Source organism: Triticum aestivum, chromosome 5B (genome assembly GCF_018294505.1).
Source record: "Triticum aestivum cultivar Chinese Spring chromosome 5B, IWGSC CS RefSeq v2.1, whole genome shotgun sequence".
NCBI lineage: Eukaryota > Viridiplantae > Streptophyta > Magnoliopsida > Poales > Poaceae > Triticum > Triticum aestivum.
This window is the reverse complement of record NC_057807.1, coordinates 270747491-270766297: the sequence shown is the minus strand read 5'-3', so window position 1 is coordinate 270766297 and position 18807 is coordinate 270747491. Positions and strand designations below refer to the sequence as shown.

The 18807-nt window shown below is 46.1% G+C and overlaps 1 long non-coding RNA gene across 1 annotated transcript; it reads left to right on the top strand.

Moving 5' to 3' along the window:
* The first annotated feature begins 13831 nt into the window (after positions 1-13831).
* Positions 13832-17125, top strand: LOC123111320 (uncharacterized). Its single transcript, XR_006454370.1, has 2 exons — positions 13832-15142; positions 16327-17125. It is a non-coding gene; the product is annotated as an uncharacterized lncRNA (long non-coding RNA).
* Positions 17126-18807: the final 1682 nt, after the last annotated feature.

Here is an 18807-nt window from a genome sequence, read left to right as displayed (position 1 = left end):
AACATAGATAGATCATATAACAAGCCCTCAACATGCAACAAAGAGTCACTCCAAAGCCACTAATAGCAGAGAACAAATGTAGAGATTATGGTAGGGTACGAAACCACCTCAAAGTTATTCTTTCGGATCGATCTATAAAAGAGTTTGTACTAGAATAACACCTTAAGACACAAATCAACCAAAACCCTAATGTCACCTAGATACTCCATTGTCACCTCAAGTATCCATGGGCATGATTATACGATATGCGTCACACAATCTCAGATTCATCCAACCAACATAAAAGTACTTCAAAGAGTGCCCCAAAGCTACTACCGGAGAGTCAAGAACGTGTGCCAACCCCTATGCATAGGTTCCCAATGTCACGAAACCCGCAAGTTGATCACCAAAACATACATCAAGTGGATCGCAAGACATACATCAAGTGTTCTAATAAAAGACTCAATCCGATAAAATAACTTCAAAGGGGAAACTCAATTCATCACAAGAGACTAGAGGGGGAGAAACATCATAAGATCCAACTACAAGAGCAAAGCTCAGGATACATCAAGATCGTGCCATAGAGGGAGCACGAGAGAGAACACGAGAGAGAGAGAGAGATCAAACACATAGCTACTAGTACATATCCTCAGCCCCGAGGGTGAACTACTCCCTCCTCGTCATGGATAGCGCCGGGATGATGAAGATGGCCACCGGTGATGGGTTCCCCCTCCGGCAGGGTGCCGGGAAGGACTCCCGAGAGGTTTTTGGTGGCTACAGAGGCTTGCAACGGTGGAACTCCTGATCTATCTTCTGTTCTGGAAGTTTTAGGGTACAAGAGTATATATGGGTGTAGGGGGTATGTCGGAGGAGCTACGGGGGCCCCACGAGGCAGGGGCGCGCCCAGGGAGGGCGGCCCCCACCCTCGTGGGAAGCCCGTATCTCCCCTGACGTGCACTCCAAGTTCCCTAGATGCTTTCCTACCAAAAGTAACTTCTCCAGTTGATTTCATTCCGTTTTGACTCCGTCTGATATTCCTTTTCCACGAAACACTGAAATAGGCATAAAACAGCAAATCTGGGCTGGGCCTCCGGTTAACAGGTTAGTCCCAAAAATAATATAAAAGTGGATAATAAAGCCCAATATTTCCTAAAACAGTATATAAAGTAGCATGGAGCAATCAAAAATTATAGATACGTTGGAGACGTATCAAGCATCCCCAAGCTTAATTCCTGCTCGTCCTCGAGTAGGTAAATGATAAAAAATAATTTTTGATGCGGAGTGATACTTTGGCATAATTTCAATGTAAATCTTCTTAATTGTGATATGAATATTCAGATCCAAAAGATTCAAGACAAAAGTTCATATTAACATAAATGTAATAATACTTCAAGCGTACTAATCAAAGCAATCATGTCTTCTCAAAATAGCATGGTTAAAGAAAGTTATCCCTACAAAATCATATAGTCTGGCTAAGCTCTATCTTCATCACACAAAGTATTTAATCATGCACAACCCCGATGACGAGCCAAGCAATTGTTTCATACTTTAGTAATCTCAAAGTTTTTCAACTTTCACGCAATACATGAGCGTGAGCCATGGACATAGCACTATAGGTGGAATAGAATGGTGTTGTGGAGAAGACAAAAAAGGAGAAGATAGTCTCACATCAACTAGGCGTATCAATGGGCTATGGAGATGCCCATCAATAGATATCGATGTGAGTGAGTAGGGATTGCCATGCGACGGATGCACTAGAGCTATAAGTATATGAAAGCTCAACAAAAGAAACTAAGTGGGTGTGCATCCAACTTGCTTGCTCACGAAGACCTAGGGCACTTTTGAGGAAGCCCATCATTGGAATATACAAGCCAAGTTCTATAATGAAAAATTCCCACTAGTATATGAAAGTGACAACATATGAGACTCTTTATCATGAAGATCAAGGTGCTACTTTGAAGCACAAGTGTGGAAAAAGGATAGTAGCATTGTCCCTTCTCTCTTTTTCTCTCATATATTTATTTTTATTTTTACTTTTTTGGTGGGCTTCTTTGGCCTCTTTTTTTTATTTGGGCTTCTTTGGCCTCTTTTATTTTTCATAAAGTCCGGAGTTTCATCCCGACTTATGGGGGAATCATAGTCTCCATCATCCTTTCCTCACTGGGACAATGCTCTAATAATGAGGATCATCACACTTTTATTTTTCTTACAACTCAACAATTACAACTCGATACTTAGAACAAAATATGACTCTATATGAATGCCTCCGGTGGTGTACCGGGATATGCAATGAATCAAGAGCGACATGTATGAAAATTATGAAGGTGGCCTTGCCACAAATACGATGTCAACTACATGATCATGCAAGCAGCAATATGAAAAAAGTAATGTGTGTCATATGAATGGAACGGTGGAAAGTTGCATGGCAATATATCTCGGATGGCTATGGAAATGCCATGATAGGTAGGTATGGTGGCTGTTTTGAGGAAGGTATATGGTGGGTGTATGATACCGGCGAAAAGTGCGCGGTATTAGAGAGGCTAGCAATGGTGGAAGGGTGAGAGTGCTTATAATCCATGGACTCAACATTAATTAAAAGAACTCATGCACTTGTTGCAAAAATTTAGAAGTCATCAAAAACCAAAGCACTAAACGCATACTCCTAGGGGGATAGATTGGTAGGAAAAGACCATCGCTCGTCCCCGACTGCCACTCATAAGGAAGACAATCAATAAATAAAATTGTGCTCCGACTTCATCACAAAGCGGTTCACCATACGTGCATGCTACGGGAATCACAAACTTCAACACAAGCATTCTTTAAATTCATAATCACCCCAACTAGCATTGCTTTGATATTATCACCTCCATATCTCAAAACAATTATCAAGCATCAAACTTATCTTAGTATTCAACGCACTCAAAAGAAAGTTTCACATATCTTGAATACCAAGTATATTATCTTTAAGCAAATCACCATGCTATTAACAACTCTCAAAATAATCTAAGTGAAGCATGAGAGATCAATAGTTTCTTTAAAACAAATCCACCACCGTGCTCTAAAAGATCTAAGTGAAGTACTAGAGCAAAAATTATTACACTCAAAAGATATAAGTGAAGCACATATAGTATTCTAGCAAATTCCAAATCATGTATGGCTCTCTCATTATAGAATTTCAGATCTTGGTATCTTATTCAAACAGCAATCAAAACAACATAAATGACAATGCAAGGATAGCACAACTCATGTGAAGAAGCAAAAACTTAGGCTCAACCGATACTAACCGATAGTTGTTGAAGAAGAAAGGTGGGATGCCTACCAGGGCATCCCCAAGCTTAGATGCTTGAGACTTCTTGAAATATTATTTTGGGGTGCCATGGTCATCCCCAAGCTTGAACTTTTGTGTCTCCTTAATTCCTCTCATATCATGGTTTCTCTTTTTATCAAAAACTTCATTCACAACAAACTCAACAAGAACTCGTGAGATAGGTTAGTATAAACCAATGCAAGACCATATCATCTTCTACTGTAACAAATCACTAACATTATTATTCAACATTGAATACTAAATTCCTCTGTATATTTAATACTCCTATCCTCAAATAAAATCATTAAACAAGCAAACATATGCAAACAATGCAACCATAATAGCAATGTGCCAAAACAGTACAGTCTGTAAAGAATGCAAGAGTAACAATACTTCCCTGACTTCAAAAATTATGAAATAAAATTCCCACTGTAATAAATTTATCAGATCTTAATATGCAAAAAGATTCAATGTTATACCAGTTTCTGACTTTTCTAGGGAATTTTTGCAACAACGATAAACTTTCTGTTTTCAAACAGCAACATGTATACTAGCAAAATAAGCATGACAAAGGCTATCCTTGACTTTTTTTATTGAAACTAAAGATGCAAAACATTATTCTAACTAACAGAAAGCAAAAACTAGCAAAATAAAATGACGCTCCAAGCAAAAGACATATCATGTGGCGAATAAAAATATAGCTCCAAGTAAAGTTACCGATGAACGAAGACGAAAGAGGGGATGCCTTCCGGGGCATCCCCAAGCTTAGGCTCTTGGTTGTCCTTGAATATTACCTTGGGGTGCCTTGGGCATCCCCAAGCTTAGGCTCTTTCCACTCCTTGTTCCATAGTCCATCGAATCCTCACCCAAAACTTGAAAACTTCAACCACACAAAACTCAACACAAAACTCGTAAGCTCCGTTAGTATAAGAAATAAAACCACCACTTAGGTAATGTAATTAACTCATTCTAAATTCACATGGGTGTAATATCTATTGTATTCTAACTTATCTATGGTTCATACCCTCCGATACTACTCATAGATGCATCAAAATAAGCAAACAACACAATGAAAACAGAATCTGTCAAAAACAGAACAGTCTGTAGTAATCTGTATCAAACGTATACTTATGGAACCCCAAAATTCTGAAATAAATTGCTGGACCTGAGGAATTTGTCTATTAATAATCTGCAAAAAGAATCAACCTAAAATCACTCTCCAGTAAAAAATAGCATCCATTCTCGTGAGTGCAAAAGTTTCTGTTTTCTACAGCAAGATCATATAAACTTCACCCAAGTCTTCCCAAAGGTTCTACTTGGCACTTTATTGAAACAAAAGCTATAAAACATGATTACTACAGTAGCATAATCATGTGAACACACAAAAACAGTAAGGATAAATATTGGGTTGTCTCCCAACAAGCACTTTTCTTTAATGCCTTTCTAGCTAGGCATGATGATGGCAATGATGCTCACATAAAAGATAAGAATTGAAACATAACGGGAGCATCATGAAGAATATGACTAGCACATTTAAGTCTAACCCACTTCCTATGTATAGGGATTTTGTGAGCAAACAACTTATGAGAACAATAATCAACAAGCATAGGAAGGTAAAACAAGCATAACTTCAAGATTTTAAGCACATAGAGAGAAAACTTGACATTATTGCAATTCCTACAAGCATATGTTCCTCTCTCATAATAATTTTCAGTAGCATCATGAATGAATTCAACAATATAACCAGCACCTAAAGCATTCTTTTCATGATCTACAAGCATAGAAAATTTACTATTCTCAATATAAGAAAATTTCTTCTCATGAATAGTAGTGGGAGCAAACTCAACAAAATAACTATCATGTGATTGAAAATTAAGATCAAGATGAAACGTTTCATGGTTATCATTATTCTTTAAAGCATACGTGTCATCACAATAATCATCATAGATAGTAAATTTGCTCATCAAATCTTGGGGGACAAAAAATATCATCTTCATCAAACATAGCTTCCCCAAGCTTGTGGCTTTGCATATCATTAGTATCATGGATATTCAAGGAATTCATACTAACAACATTGCAATCATGCTCATCATTCACATATTTCATGCCAAGTATTCTATGTAGTTCTTCTTCTAGCACTTGAGCACAATTTTCCTTTTCATCATACTCATGAAAGATATTAAAAAGACGAAGCGTATGAGACAAACTTAACTCCATTTTTTTGTAGTTTTCTTTTATAAACTAAACTAGTGCTAAAATAAGAAACAAAAAGATTCGATTGCAAGATCTAAAGATATACCTTCAAGCGCTAACCTCCCCGGCAACGGCGCCGGAAAAGAGCTTGATGTCTACTACACAACCTTATTCTTGTAGACGTTGCTGGGCCTGCAAGTGCACATGTTTGTAGGACAGTAGCAAATTTCCCTCAAGTGGATGACCTAAGGTTTATCAATCCGTAGGAGGCGTAGGGTGAAGTTGGTCTCTCTCAAACAACCCTGCAACCAAATAACAAAGAGTCTCTTGTGTCCTCAACACACCCAATACAATGGTAAATTGTATAGGTGCACTAGTTCGGCGAAGAGATGGTGATACAAGTGCAATATGGATGGCAGATAAAGGTATTTGTAATCTGAAATTGTAAAAATAGCAAGGTAACAAGTGGTGAAAGTGAGTGTAAACGGTATTGCAATGATAGGAAACAAGGCCTAGGGTTCATACTTTCACTAGTGCAAGTTCTCTCAACAATAATAACATAGATAGATCATATAACAAGCCCTCAACATGCAACAAAGAGTTACTCCAAAGCCACTAATAGCGGAGAACAAACATAGAGATTATGGTATGGTAGGAAACCACCTCAAAGTTATTCTTTCGGATCGATCTATAAAAGAGTTCGTACTAGAATAACACCTTAAGACACAAATCAACCAAAACCCTAATGTCACCTAGATACTCCATTGTCACCTCAAGTATCCATGGGCATGATTATACGATATGCGTCACACAATCTCAGATTCATCCAACCAACATAAAAGTACTTCAAAGAGTGCCCCAAAGCTACTACCGGAGAGTCAAGAACGTGTGCCAACCCCTATGCATAGGTTCCCAATGTCACGAAACCCGCAAGTTGATCACCAAAACATACATCAAGTGGATCGCAAGACATACATCAAGTGTTCTCATAAAAGACTCAATCCGATAAAATAACTTAAAAGGGGAAACTCAATTCATCACAAGAGAGTAGAGGGGGAGAAACATCATAAGATCCAACTACAATAGCAAAGCTCGGGATACATCAAGATCGTGCCATAGAGGGAACACGAGAGAGAGAGATCAAACACATAGCTACTGGTACATACCCTCAGCCCCGAGGGTGAACTACTCCCTCCTCATCATGGATAGCACCGGGATGATGAAGATGGCCACCGGTGATGGGTTCCCCCTCCGGCAGGGTGCCGGGAAGGACTCCCAAGAGGTTTTTGGTGGCTACAGAGGCTTGCGGCGGCGGAACTCACGATCTATCTTCTGTTTTGGAAGTTTTAGGGTAGAAGAGTATATATGGGTGCAGGGGGTACGCCGGAGGAGCTACGGGGGCCCCACGAGGCAGGGAGGCGTGCCCAGGGGGGCGCCCCCCACCCTCGTGGGCAGCCCGTATCTCCCTTGACGTGCACTCCAAGTTCCCTGGGTTGCTTTCCTTCCAAAAATAACTTCTCAAGTTGATTTCGTTTTGTTTTGACTCCGTCTGATATTCCTTTTCCTCGAAACACTGAAATAGGCATAAAACAACAAATCTGGGCTGGGCCTCTGGTTAATAGGTTAGTCCCAAAAATAATATAAAAGTGGATAATAAAGCCCAATATTGCCTAAAACAGTAGATAAAGTAGCATGGAGCAATCAAAAATTATAGATACGTTGGAGACGTATCAGTACTCTACATGGAGAGGCTGACAGCTGGGTCCATGGCCGCGGCAAGGAAGTGCCTCCTTATTACGCACAAAATAATTATTCCTCCACCTGACAGCAGGGACCCACCGGACGGGCCACCGTATTTCACAAAAAAAATTCCCACCAGCTACATCTTCGCATGCAAGGAAGTGTTTGACAGTCGGGACCCACCTGGTCGAAGCGTACGTAGCGTTGTCATTCTGGTCGCGAACATGTACGTACATACTGGTCGATGTAGAGGCGCGCACGTGTTGTAGTAGAGGCGCACACGTAGCATGTACACGTACGTATAGCGACCAGTATGCAAGAAAGAAAATACAGCCACGTACGTACATACGGGCGGGGTCTCGAAGGCCTACTCGTGCATACGTATGGCCAGGGCTGGTGTACATGGCTGGGTCGAAACGGAGAAACAACGTCGTCGTCGTGTTCATGGGGAGCCAACCGGCTGGGTCGGAACGGAATGCGTCGTCGTGTTTATCGGGAGGGCTTGGATGGAACAGACAATGGAAACAAGGCCTGGCGTACGGCCGAACGGAGGAAAAGGCCTTGTGTTCAACCAGCCACGTTTGAAACGGGGTCATGTTCATCGGGAGGGGTCTGGCGTACCGCAAAACGGAGGAAACGAACTTGTGTTGGACCTCCTATGGTCGAAATGGGGTCCTGTTGATCGGGAGGGGCGTGGCGTACCGCAAAATGGAGGAAAAAGACTTGTGTTGAAGTGCTATGGTCAAAACGGGGGTCCTGTTCATCGGGAGGGATGTGGTGTACCGCAAAACGGGACTCCACGGGATACTGTTCATCTCCATCGTCGACCTCCTCCAGCCTCCACGGGCTACTGTTCATCCACCATCGACATCCTCCAGCCTCCACCTGCTCCTGTTCATCCACGGGCTCCTATTCATCCAGCCTCCATCGCTCGCTACTCCACCGGCTACTGTTCAACCACCCCTCTCCACGGGCTCCTGTTCAACCACCCCTCCATGGGCTACTATTCATCCACCCCTCCACCGTCTACTGTTCATCCAGCCTTCCACGGGGTCGTCCTGTTCATCCAGCCCTCCACAGGGTCCTGTTCATCCAGCCCCAGCTGGCTTGATCGATCGGGGTCCTGTTCATCCAGAGGCAACACCACGGGGACTTGTTCATCCACCCCCATCGCTCACTGTTCATCCACCCCCCCGCAATGCTCACTGTTCATCCAGAGGCAGCATCAATCAGCTTCAGTTAGTAGCAGTAGCAAAGGAATCGCTCGATCGGGTTCAATTAACAGCCATCGGTCGATCGCTCGGGTTCAGTAACGCATAGCCTGCAGTGCAACCACTCGGGTTCAGTTAGAGCCCAATGGCTCGCACACACGCACGTACGTGTACGAGAGAAACGCACATCGCTCAGCCCCGACCACCCACCGTAACCGGGAACACCCCGAAATTTTCCTCGCCCTCGCTTCTACCACGGTTTTTTCCATCATGGACGGCCCAAAGAATGTCATGCAACTACGTCTCCGGCCCGCCCAGGATGAAAAGCCCATTTTCTATCATGATTTTTTGTCATAGAAGTAGGAGCCCACCACATCTATCATGATACCGGGTTTTGTCACAATTATCGTCATAGAAGTGTCATAAGTATGACAGAAAAAAATTTCGTTCGGCCCAAAATGTCACGGATGTGTCTTTTTTTGTAGTGCTGGGGGGGGGTCCTCCTACCCCTTCTTCCTCCACAATGTCTATGTCGGGTTGGTCCCACTGTTCTCTGAGTTTTTCTATGCCATCCTCTCCCACTAAAGAGTCCACGCCATTCATCTTCAGCCCAATTTGATCCTCATTATGGCCATATTCGCCTTCTACTATGAGGATTTTGTGGGCCTGAGGCCTTCGGTGGCGCTCTTCCGCCACTTCTTCAGCTTGCGGTTCACCGCCCAGGACCAGTGCTCCGCGTGCATCTCCTTTGTCGATGTCAAGGGCGAGAACGTCCGCTTGAAGGCCGGGAAGCTCTTAATCCAAGCCTCTGGGGGTTGATCCGCTGTGTAATTAGGCACCTTTCGAGGGCCCTTGAAATCCTTAGGCAATCTCTCATTACGCAGAGCCGACACTAAATAGGGCACACCCAAGGTTCTAGAGGTCACTCCTGCCTCCATAGATGCTGATGGACAAATCAGGGACTGTTGTTGAGCCGCTAGCTGAGCCGCCAGCTCTGCCTCTCAACGCGCCCTGCCCTAATCAACCAAAGTCTGGGCATCATTACCACTGCACTCCTGGTCTTGCCTACGAGGCTGGTTACGGTGTTGCTCACTGCTTGAAATTGCTGGCGAATCAATGTGCCTGCTATAACTCCGCTTGGTCGAGGGGTTGAGTGAATCCGCTCAGGACTATAATAATAAGCTGCCTGTTGAGCCACAACCGTCTCAAGAAGTTCTCTGGCCCTCCGTGTCTCTATTGCCGTCGGAGACTCGCCTTCCACTGGGAGAGCCGCCAATCGTGTCGCCGCAACAATCATGTTCTTCAAAGGGTTAGAATAATGACCTGGTGGGGTTGGAACATGCCGAGGCAGAGTCATATTCAAACGAGGCAGATCCGCAGCACATGGTTGAACCAACGCTCCATTCACGGGCGCCTCAACCGCCCGGTTCACCATAGGCGGGACACTAGTCCCTGCCCTAGGCGTGTTGAAAAGATTTCTCGCATCATAAACCAGAGGTAAACGGCTCTGGTGTCTCCTTCTCATGATAGCTTTCGAAGCATTTTGATCCAAAGTAAGGCGGAAAGACTCTGCCTGAATCCGTTGCGCCTGAGTGTCCAAAGCAGCCCGCTCTGTAGCCATCCCAGCGTTCTCAGCCGCCATCTCCTCCTTGACTTGAGCGATCCCATCTCGTAGCTTCGCCACATCAACCTTATGTTGTTCTTGAGTTTCCGGGGTCACCTCTACCCCCATTAAAGTCGCCAAAGCCTCCAACAACTTTGTTAGAACTTGAGCTGGCGGGCGTGCAGAGCTGCTAGCACCAGCCGTCGTTGCAGCCGTTGAGCTAGAGGTCATAGCCGCGGCGGTTGTTAAACCAAGCGCCGGTTGTGTACCGGCCATGAAGATTGCCACCCTGTTCGGCAGCTCATAGGGGTCCGGAATACTGTCACCATCGAAACAGCCCCCAAGTCGGCCGTCTTGTAGTTGATACATTGAATTGGTCTCTCCGGTGGACGATTCACCATCAGAGTGGATGGCTGTCTCACCGCCAGACATAGACACTTCCTCAAATTCCGCCCCATGGATAAATCCAACAAAGGCGTGCTTCACGCTGGGTTGAACCTAGGTGGGTCGTGCACGCTTAGCCGTCTCGATGATGTCGGTGCAGGTGTCTGGCTCAGGGCCTGGTTCGCCGATCTTGCCGATGAAGACGTGGATTCCGCCGAAGGGGACCTGGTACCCGTACTCAATTGAGCTGGCCTCGGAGCCCTAGCGTGCGTTGTCGATGTAGAGCTTGCCGCGATGACTCTTAGTCATCCGACCCTCAGCGCATCCCTTGATCCCTTCAAAGCTACCCTTCAAGAACTCGAAACCACCATGTGCTGGCCCCACGGTGGGCACCAACTGTCGTGAAGTTGACACGGCAGATGTCCTAGCAAAAGGACTTAGTCGTGGAGCCATCGCAACTAGGTTAGCTTAAATGGGTTAATCAGGACAAAGGACACAGGGAGTTTATACTGGTTCGGCCCCTTGCGGTGAAGGTAAAGTCCTAATCCAGTTTGAGGTGGTATTGCTTGGGTTTTGATTACCAGGGAGCGAATACGCTTGACCTAGTTCTCGATCTCTTGTTTCTTGCCCTCAACTCACCACCGGGTCACCCCTTTATATACACAGGTTGATGCCCAACGGCTTACAGAGTCCCGGCCAGCTCACACACATCATGTCCGGCTCGGTGACTAACTAATCTTGCCTTACACTACAAGTTATTCACATGGCAGTTCATCCCTTTGGGCCTCAAGTCGCCTCTGGGTCTTGGGCCACCAATGGGCTTGCTATGACCCGCCATCTTCATCGCTGAGTCGCCAGGGGCATGACCCGGCCCCTCCTGGGCGGTTCATACCAGTAGTCATATCCCCAACAAGGTGCATGCGAAGAACTCAATCTCCCCAGCCTACCAAATTGTTACCCTCACGATCTAGCTCGATGAATGGGAAAGGAAAGAGACACGACCGTTTATCGAGGTTCGGGCCACCTTGAGGTGTAAGACCCTACTCCTGCTTTGTGGTGGATTAGCCTCGAGGTGGGCTGATGATGAACTAGTACAGAGGAAGAACAACCTCAGGAAGACTGTTGTTGTGTTGGTATGAGCTGGTGAGGGTTCGGATGGCTCGATCCCCTTATATGGTGGTGGCTAACCTATATTTATAGTGGCCTTGGTCCTCTTTCCACAAATGGAAGGCGGGAAGGGATCCCACAACAGCCAAGTTTGAAGGGAGACAAATGGTACATCTTATCCTGACGAAAGGTGGTCTTCGCCTGCAAAGCTTCTAGTCATGACATTGTGGTGGGCTCGACGATGACCTCTGTCCTGCCATCCTGGCGTTCTTGGTCTTGTAGCACAGAAATGGAAACTTTTAGCTGATTCCTCGGGACTCCGCGCCTGCGCTTGCCTCTTTAGCACCAAAGAGGAAACCTATTGTACTGCGCCCGCTGGCGCCCGCCTGGCCTTGGGCATCATGGCTTGCGTCACCTTAACCTCATGAGGTGGGCGCCTGCATAGGAATCTTTGATGACCCACAAGTATAAGGGGTCTATCATAGTCCTTTAGATAAGTAAGAGTGTCGAACCCAACGAGGAGTAGAAGGAAATGACAAGCGGTTTTCAGTAAGGTATTCTCTGCAAGCACTGAAATTATCGGTAACAGATAGTTTTGTGATAAGGTAATTTGTAACGGGTAACAAGTAACAGAAGTAAACAAGGTGCAGAAACGTGGCCCAATCCTTTTTGTAGCAAAGGACAAGCCTGGACAAACTCTTATATAAAGGAAAACACTCCCGAGGACACATGGGAATTATCGTCAAGCTAGTTTTCATCATGCTCATATGATTTGCGTTCGTTACTTTGATAGTTTGATATGTGGGTGGACCGGTGCTTGGGTACCGCCCTTCCTTGGACAAGCATCCCACTTATGATTAACCCCTCTTGCAAGCATCCACAACTACAAAAGAAGTATTAAGGTAAACCTAACCATAGCATGAAACATGTGGATCCAAATCAGCCCCTTACGAAGCAACACATAAACTAGGGTTTAAGCTTCTGTCACTCTAGCAACCCATCATCTACTTATTACTTCCCAATGCCTTAGCCTAGGCCCAAACAATGGTGAAGTGTCATGTAGTTGACGTTCACATAACACCACTAGAGGAAAGACAACATACATCTCATCAAAATATTGAACGAATACCAAATTCACATGACTACTTATAGCAAGACTTCTCCCATGTCCTCAGGAACAAACGTAACTACTCACAAATCATATTCATGTTCATAATCAGAGGGGTATTAATATGCATAAAGGATTGAACATATGGTCTTCCACCAAATAAACCAACTAGCATCAACTACAAGGAGTAATCAACACTACTAGCAACCCACAGGTACCAATCTGAGGTTTTGAGACAAAGACCGAATACAAGAGATGAACTAGGGTTTGAGATGAGATGGTGCTGGTGAAGATGTTGATGGATATTTACCCCCTCCCGATGAGAGGATTGATGGTGATGACTTCCCCCTCCCGGAGGGATGTTTCCTCGGCAGAACAGCTCCGCTGGAGACCTAGATTGGTTTCGCCAGGTTCCGCCTCGAGACGGCGGCACTTCGTCCCGAAAGCTTCCTTGTGATTTTTTTCCAGGGCGAAAGACTTCATATAGCAAAAGATGGGCATCGGAGGCCTGCCAGGGGGCCCACGAGGCAGGGGGCGCGCCCAGGGGGGTAGGGCGCGCCCCCACCCTCGTGGATAGGGTGTGGCCCCCCTCTGGTGCTTTCTTAACCCAAATTTTTAATATATATTCCAAAACTGACTTCCCTGGAGTTTTAGTACTTTTGGAGTTATGCAGGATAGGTCTATAATATTTGCTCCTTTTCCAGCCCAGAATTCGAGCTGCCGGCATTCTCCCTCTTCATGTAAACCTTGTAAAATAAGAGAGAATAGGCATAAGTATTGTGACATAATGTGTAATAACAGCCCATAATGCAATAAATATCGATATAAAAGCATGATGCAAAATGGACGTATCAACTCCCCCAAGCTTAAACCTCGCTTGTCCTCAAGCAGAAGCTGATAACGAAAAATATGTCCACATGTTTAGAGATAGAGGTGTCGATAAATATATATTGTTGTTATAAGAATGATCATGATGCCCTCATGTCCGTATTTTATTTTATCGACACCTCTTTCTCTAAACATGTGGACATATTTTTCATTATCGGCTTCTGCTTGAGGACAAGCGAGGTATATATATATATATATATATATATATAGGGTGGGTCTATTCTAATAACACCCTTAAGACTCTTATTCTACACACCGAAACCTTATTCTGCTAACACCTTCCCCAGCAACAAGCTCGCGTGACACGAACACCCTGGGAAAAAGGCCATGATTTCTTCGTGCTCGACCCCCCTCCCTCCACCTTCTTACTCCTCCAGCGCCTCCTCCCACCTCCCCAACTCCATCCACTGCCAGCTACCGCGATGCCAACCCACCCCCCGCGATGGTCCAGTTCCTCACTGCCCCCGCTTAGCCACCCCTCACCATCCTCACCCGGCCTCCCACGGCCCCACCCAACTCCGGCCAAGGCGAACCCCGGTGGCCCCAGCCCCGCGCCACACGCCTCCTCACCCGACCGCGGCTACAACCCCGTCCCGCGACACCAGCCTCCATGGCCCCCCGCGCCGCCCGGCGACGGTCGGCCTCCACAGCCCTGGCACCGCCGCCTCCCCCCTCCCCGCGCCTCCCCGGTAACGGGATCCGGTCGGTTCTTGCCCTACCATGCCGCCAGGCGACGGAATTCGAGGACCGACCTCCACCTCCACCTCCCTCCCCCGTCCCCATCCCGGATCTGCCGACGCGCCATTGATCCATCGACGGCGACCCCAACGACTGCTGCTTCCACCTCTCGGCCAAATCAGACGCGCCCAGGCTCCCTTCTCTCTCACTACTTTGGCTCGTGCAGTTCGGTCGGCAAGTCTGTGCAGTTCGCAGATGACGGGATTGCAGCTCCAAGCTCCCTGACTCCCTGTTGCCTCGATCGAGGGGATGCCCTGGCGTCCTCCTTTCCTCCACCCTCATCTGCTCCTCTCCCTACGATGCTCCACTAACGGCAAGCAGTCCAGGCTGCTCCCTATTGCAGGTCGGCTGGGTCCTCTCCTAGAGCTGTTGTCACTACGCCTAGAGCAGTCTACATAGCAGGCACACGTGGCCATCGTAGACTCCCCGTGTAGTACACTTTTGTGCTATGAGGCGGGTGTCGTCGGGATTCGTCAGTAGGCTCCAAATCTTGTGTTCATCCTTTTTTCTCTCTTGGTGCATTTCATTGGAACCTCCAGTGCAGCTCTGTCGTGTGCACATTGACGCCTCCTGTAGTTCACTAACGCCGGTGTGCACGATAGCCCCGGCTCTCTTTCACCTATGCTCCTCTTGTTTTGTTCTTCACTGATGTTGTAGTCCGCTGATGCATGTCGTCTCGATCATCGGTGCAGTCCACCGGCGCACAAAATTGTTTGTGCGGGCAAAAGTAGAGTAGGTACAGAGGTGTCGCAATTCCAGGTAAGGGTGTCTACAACTTGAGGGTCCAGAACAATGTGCTGCACTTCAGCCATAGCGAGATGAATTGCCGAAGCTGAATTATTTGGCTACTTTCCTCGATCGGATGTCCCGCTACCAGGATTCGAGTAAGTCTGTTCATATCTCAATGATATTTACTAGTCTCTTCTACATATAATCAGCACGGCTCTCTTAGTTATGCCTTTCATCAGGCACATCGCTACTCAAAGAAACATATGCAAGTGGGTGCTAGCTACGAGAAGTTTCAAAACACACTATCTGAAATGATATAGTGTTTTTTCTTCCTACTGACTACAAAATGGTATCGCCCCATCTTGCATGTAGAACCTGCAAGCGTGTTGAGAAATCATCTTATGTGCACACACTGACAGACCTGCAAGTCATCTTGTGCTTGAGCTTCCTAGATGATTTATGCATGTGCATGCGTCCACATAAAAACGTGTAGATGAATGTGTTATCAACGGTCGGAAACCTATACAATCTAGCTTGACATAATTAATTTTTGTTTTCCTTTCGTACTATATATAGTTTCTCGTACTCTGTAAAATATCTTTTGTTTAGGCTGCGTTTGGTAGCAAAGTTTTTTTAAAGTTTTCTGGCAATACCATGGTTTCTTAAAAAAAGCATGGTTTTGAATACTTTGATGTGTTTAGCTTCAGCAAAAACTAAAGTTTTGTAAACCACGGTATCCTTGAAACCATGGTCTTTTTGGAGTATATGGAAAAGAGGTCCTGACCTCTTTTTTCTAGACAGAGCAGAGAGAAAAGATCGGGGCCATCACAGTTGACATTGCCGTCTACTCGAGATAACAATATCCAGCTGCAATCTTTTTTCCTATTTCTGTTAGTATATGGTAAAGTGCATGTACTATATCTCCTACGGATTCAGTTAGATTTGTTTACCACGTGCTAGTCTCCATCTCTTCTCTTCACCATGAGAGAAATCAAACTCACCGAGATAGACATATTCTACGGATCCTAGCATCTATAGATCGAGCGAACGAGTGCATGGCGGTTGCATGCCGCCGGCCGCCGTTAACATCCGTTAATTACTCAGTCGTCCATGCTGAATACTAGGTCAAAACTTTAATAAAACAACACCAGCCAAACACATGTAAAACTGAGAAAAACAATGGTTTTAAGAAACTGTAGTATTCCTCGCCCACCCATGGGGATACCGTGGTTTCCAATTACCACAGTTTTTTACAAACTTTGCTGCCAAACTAGAGTTTGGCTATTTGGTAATGGGTACTGTACCTGAATGAAGTTCTTTTGTTTTCTGTATGCTCCAGGCAGATGGGGGCGGCGTCCCTCTCCGGATCTGGCTGTTCCGGCTACAAGGTGGCATGGCCATCCCCTGGTGCAGTGCGGCCCGGTGTGGCACACAGTCCACCCCTCCACCACCTGCAGACCGGGAGGAGCACGGCGATATCCATGTTCAGCCATCCACTGCTCCCCTTCAATTGTTTTCTTGCTTTTTCAGATTTAACTGCAGCTTGCTTGGGGCGTCAATGCGGTGCGGTTGGATGTCCAGTCCACCGGCGAGCGTGCTTATAGTCCGGTGACATGAGGTCGTCGTCTCCTTCCATCCCCCCGATGGGCAGCCCCATCCATGCCTCGATTCAGAAGAGGCGAGGCCGATGGTGCAGGCGGAAGCTTCTCCAGCATGGACAATGGCAGGGTCGTCCCATGCATCTCCGTCGCGGATCCCTCTACTCCCTTCCCCAACAGGCATCCATGGAGGTTAACGGCGCAATGGCGAGCTCATTTTCCGACGAAAAAACTAGCCACACCCTCTGCTGCCCTTTGCATGGTTCCAGGGCAGGGTGAAGATCTTTTCATCCTTAAGTAAAAAATCAAAGAGCGATGTGGTCCACTGTTCTTTGCTCCTGACATTCAGATTACTTATTTTTGCAGGAAGAAAAATGTGCAAGTGATCGGTTTTCACGTTGCATTTTATTTGCAGGTCCGGGGTCGTCGTGCAGTCCGTATGTAATCATGTGGAGCATATTGTGTTTTGTTCCATGCAATGTAGCGTGTGTAATCATGCAATTCTGTTGCAAACATAGATGAGGCAGTGTTTTATGAGAATTTTGTTGTTGTTGGCTCTCTCTCGGTGGACTCGCCCGCCTGCGTGCAATCCGTTTAGGGTTGGATTGATGTGCTGTAGTGTGCAGTTCCTTTGGCGGTGTGGCGCCGCTCTCTTCTTCATCCCAAGCGTGACGAAGCGATGGGCATCCCCGCCGCTAGTACCTCCCAGGTTGCCGTCGGATCTAGGTGCCTCCATGCGGCGATCTCTCTCCCCATGCCTACCCTCGCCGCGTGCCAGATCCCACCGGGATTCACCGCCGCGACCTTGCCACCTCCCTGCACGCCTGGATCCAGCCGGGCCTCCCCTGGCTCAATGACGAGGACCCCAGGGCAGAGGGCCCCTTGTCGTGGCCCTTCCAGCAACCGGAGGTGCTCAACTGGCCCCCAGATCGAGGATCATCGAGGCGAGAAGGAATCCTTGCTGCCGGCGCTCCCCTGCAATCGAAGCAGTTCGCCGACGCCACCCCCGCAGCCTAATCCGTAAGTTGTACCCGGTGCGGATCCAGGCGCGCAACAGTTCCTACGCTCCACCTTGCAGTTCGCTACCCCCCTCCTCTGACCTCGCACATCACCACCGGATCCAGCACCTCTCCTCCCACATCTTGGCCGCTCGCTGCCCATGGTGCTTTTTCTGAAGTTTGTTTTATTGTTCGAGAAAACACAGACATAATGCTGGAGTGTGATACGAGTTGGCTGTGTTATAATTTCTGCTGAGAGGTTAACTTTCGTTCGTCGAGAGGTTCACTTTCGTTAGTCGAGAGGTTCACTTTAATTCCTTGGTGAAAAATGCTAAGAAAAATTAACGTGGTAGTTTACTATATACAACTTTTTCATTTGCTCTGTGAAAAACCCGACTAGGAAGTTCACTACATTCATCTTTTTCATTTTTTTGGAAAAGTAATTTGTTCTGCACTTGGTAACGAGGGTGAAGAGAGCATCGATGTTCCTTTAAAAAGAAGTTCATTTTGTTGTTTGAGAAAATGAAAAGAGGAAATGAGTAAAAAATGGATGTGGATAAATGCTTGTGTGTAATGTGTAGCGTGCAAACAACGTCCACTCGCGTCGTCCCCGCAGTGCATATTTCATTAACCAAAAAAATGTATGCAGTGCACTAGGGGGAACTACACTCTAGAGAAAAAATAAAGAGGAAACTACAGTGCACTCCGGTCTTAAAAGAAGTCCACTCCGAAGGACTTTGGAGTACACTTCACTTGGAAAAATGTATTTAAAAAATTTATGTTGTGTTTGTTGAAAGACATTTAAACTAGTAAAAGAAGGTAATGAGGTTCACTCTCAAGAGTGTTGTGGATCACTTTCAAGAGTGTTGGGGTTCACTTGCCGTCCTCTATGCGGTTCACTCGTTCATATTTTTTTATAAAAAAGATAAAAGAATCCATGCAGCTCGCTTGACCCTTGTATGCAGTGCGATTTTTCTTCTGAAGCAGTGTGATTTTATGTTCGATGAAGCTCACTCGTTGATTTGAGTGTCGCAAAAAACGAGTGTCGCAAAAATGTTTTCGTGTGTCTCAGAATTCAGTCGACTACATCAACACTTGCAGTGCCTTCGGTCTTCGAATGTCGTTCACTTTCGAGAGTGATGCTGTTCACTTGCGTATTAGAAAAAAACGTCCGGCGAAACAAATTATGCAGCTCGCTTGCCCATCCGATGCAGTGTGGTTTTC